Below are 3,945 nucleotides of genomic sequence, written 5' to 3' on the forward strand. Positions count from 1 at the left end.
GTGAGTTGGGAGGGGTGAATGAGAAAGCAGAGAGGGGACATTGATCATAAACTGCTCTGTTGAATGACAACTCCTTTGTATACTTAAAGGTACTATAAATATTCAAAAAGTAGATTAAATCAACTTCTTAGGTGTATAACAATAGAGTTCGTACCAATTTAGCTTTAATAGGATTCAAGCAGTCTCATTCTTCTTATGTTGCTATTACCACAAATTACATTTTTTTTGGGGGGGGGTCTGGTTGTGGGGCCTGAACTCTGGGCCTTGGCGCTGTCCCTCAGCTCTTCAGCTCAAGGCTAGCGCTCTACCACTTGAGCCACAGCACCACTTCCGGCTTTTTTCTTTTTGCTTATATGGTGCTGAGGAATCGAACCCAGGGCCTCATGCATGCAAGGCAAGCACTCTACCACTAAGCCACCTTCCCAGCCCCCACAAATTACCTTTTTATACATGGAGTCAAGAAGTAAACCTGAGCCTAATTGCAATTTGCTTTGCAGTTGACCATATACCGAACCTAGATCTAACTTGACTTTGTCTGATTTTCATGGAAGAGCATTAAAGTTCATCTCATGTTACATTGAAAAACCATAGGCATGGTGGCTCAGGCTTGAAATCCTAGCTATTCAGGAGGCTGAGATCTGACTGTCATGGTTCAAAACCAGCCCAGACAGGAAAGTCCATAAGATTTATCTCCAGTTGACCACCAAAAACCCAGAAGTAAAGCTGTGGCTCAAGTGATAGATTGCCAGCCTTGAGTGAAAAAAGCCAAGGGACAGTGCCCAGGTCAGAGTTCAAGTCCCAGTATTGTCACAAAATAAACAAACAAATAAGCAACCCAGTCTGAAATTGGGAGTCTTGGGAAGAATCAGGAGATCTGCTTTCTAGTTCCAGCTTTCTGGCTAAAGAGATATATACTATGTGGCTCTCAATTTCTTTATCTGCAAGATAAAGAAGGTCCCTTGTTCTAGCACCCTATGATTCTACCTCTTGGGATTTTTTTTTTTTGTTTTATATATGATATATTATAGTTTGTTTTGTATCACAGAAATATAAATGTAGCAAGGCCATAATGCACAGATACTTGGTCCAACACTATTGTGGGTGTTTCTGTAGATAAGGTTCTTTGGAAAATATTAATGTTTAAATGGGTAAGATTTTTGAAAAAAGCAAATTATCTAGGATAAAGTAGGAGGCCTATGGATTTGAGCTGCACCTTTTCCCTGCAGCTCACTGATCCAACCTATAAGATGGGCTTCTCAGGCCTGAAAATAGAACAGAGGAGACATGCCACATTTTGAGTAGAAGCTGTAAGACTATTTCTCTTTTCCCGCAGCTCCTTCCCCACCCCCACCCCCTCTCTTGTTGTTGGTTGTGAGGCTTGAACTCGGGGCCTGGGTGCTGTCCCTGAGCTTTTTTGCTCAAGGCTAGTACTCTCCACATTGAGCCACAGCTGTACTTCCGGTTTTTGTGTGGTTTATTGGAGATAAGAGTCTCACAGACTTTCCTGCCTGGGCTGGCTTTGAACTGTGATCCTCAGATCTCAGCTTCTGAGCAGCTAGGATTACAGGTGTGAACCACCAGTACCTGGTATGGCTCTCTTTCTTTTCTTCCTCTTCCTCCTGGATGATACATCCCAGAGCAGAGTTAAGGGTGACCATCACCCACAATTGAATCCACAGTGACCCATAGCTGACATGTAATCTGAGTAAGAAACAAATCATTGACATTTTTTTTGTTGTTGTTGGTCGTGGGGCTTGAACTCTGGGCTTGGGCGCTGTCCCTACACTCTTCAGCTCAAGGCAAGAGCTCTACCACTTGAGCCACAGTGCCACTTCCAGTTTTCTAGTGGTTTGTTGGAGATAAGAGTTTCATGGACTTTCCTGCCCAGGCTGGCTTTGAACCTCGATCCTCAGATCTCAACCTCCTCAGTAGCTAAGATTACAGGCGTGAGCCACCAGCGCCCGGCAATCATTGACATTTTAAGGTTATTTATTGCCATAGCAAGACTGACTGATAGGTTATTTTTTAAAACTTTATTCTGAGGGCAGGGAAGGTGGCTCAGCGGTAGAGTGCTTGCCTTGCATGCATGAGGCCCTGGGTTCGGTTCCTCAGCACCACATAAGCAGAAGAAGCCAGAAGTGGTGCTATGGCTCAAGTGGTAGATCACTAGCCTTGAGCTGAAGAGCTGAGGGACAAGCCCAGACCCAGAGTTCAAGCCCCATGACCTACAATAAATAAATAAATAAATAAAATAAAAACTTTATTCTGAAAGGCAATGGATTTTTATAAAAGTCAACTAAACTTTGCCTTTCTCCCCTCTCTGACATTCAGTGGGGACCAAAACCTAATTTTGATTTCTGACTCTATTCATATCCAACTCTCTTTTTTGTTTTTCTATATTGGAGAGAAGACAATCTCAAGTAGCAAAAATGCTTACTCTTTGTAGCAGCTGGGTTAGTTCACCTAGGATCCATATAAATCTATGGGCAGCCACCACTTCATAGCTGCTGGCAGCCAACCATCCCTTTGCTCCAGACTGTGGAGGATATCACCAATTTGCCAGAGAGAAAGAAAGATTCCAGACTTCAACTTGATGCTTTATGTTTCCAGGCATGGAATCTTCCACTCAGAGTTAGTGAGGAAATAAAGGAACAGATGTCTCATGCAGAGAGGGCCGCAGGGGAAATGGCTCAGGCATGCTAGCCACATGCTGGAAGTTTGTGTTGCACCTCTGTAAGCTCAGAGAGGCTTAACCTTTATCAAGGGAATGGAAAATATTTGAGAAGACATTCATTGTCTCGCTTTCTTACATCAGCAAAGGTCATCAGTCATCAGGTAGCATCAGAGGGGACCATTGTAGGTGGAGAATGCTTGGGGTTCACACTGTCACGCTTGTCAGCTTCCCATCACTGTGACAAAATACCCGATACAATCAACTTAGGAAGAGGAAAGGTTTATTTTGGCCCATAGTCTTGGAGGTTTCCATCTATGATCATGGGCTTTGGGACTGTGGTGGCGCAGCACATCATGGTGGGTGTATATAAAGGAGGAGACCACCGTGGCAGGAAACCAAAAGAGAACATTAGAAGAGGCTGGGTTTCCAGTATCAAAGTCCAGTCCCCACCATGACCTCACTCCCTTCTGTTACACCTTACCTTCTAAAATGCCAGGGGTGGGGGACCAATTCTTGAACACATGGGCCTTTGGCTGGTATATGGTAGCACTAGTAACAGTGGTGGTGAAAATGTTTAATAAACAAAAAGAAAGCCAAGCCCAGTGGCTCAAGTTGTAGTCCTAGCTACTCAGGAGGCTGAGATTGGGTGGGTTATAGTTCAAGGCTAGCCTGGGCAGAAAAGTTTGTAAAATTCCCTCTCAATGGAGAACTGGAAAGAGCATCATGCTCCTGTTATGCTGGTTACATTGAAGAGCCTAAAATAAGTGGATCCTGATCTGGCACATGCCCAAGAAGGAAGTGAGACCCTATCTCAAAAATAACCAGTACAGAAAAGGACTGGAGGTATGGCTAAACAGTAGAGTGGCTGACTAGCAAGTGTGAGTTCTGAGTTCAAGGCCCAGTAGTACCAGGAAAGAAGGAAGGAAAGAAAGAGAAGGAAGGAAGGAAGGAAGGAAGGAAGGAAGGAAGGAAGGAAGGAAGGAAGGAAGGGAGGAAGGGAGGGAGGGAGGGAGGGAGGGAGGGAGGGAGGAAGCCAACCAGCAGGCTCTGCAGTCAATTAAATTTTAATTACAAGAACAGCTTGCCATTTACTAGCTGGAGGTTTTGGAGAAAGCTATTTTTGAAAACTTATCCCTGAAACAAAATTTCTTCATATGCAAAATGGATGTAATAATTCCTCTCCATTACTGTCATCATGAGAACACTATAAGATAATAAATGTACAGTATTTGGCATGCGATAAGTGTTAATAAATATTGGAGTTCTCTTTC

This window comes from Dipodomys spectabilis, unplaced genomic scaffold, assembly GCF_019054845.1.
Source record: "Dipodomys spectabilis isolate Male_0828 unplaced genomic scaffold, ASM1905484v1 ptg000050l, whole genome shotgun sequence".
Classification (NCBI taxonomy): Eukaryota; Metazoa; Chordata; class Mammalia; order Rodentia; family Heteromyidae; genus Dipodomys; species Dipodomys spectabilis.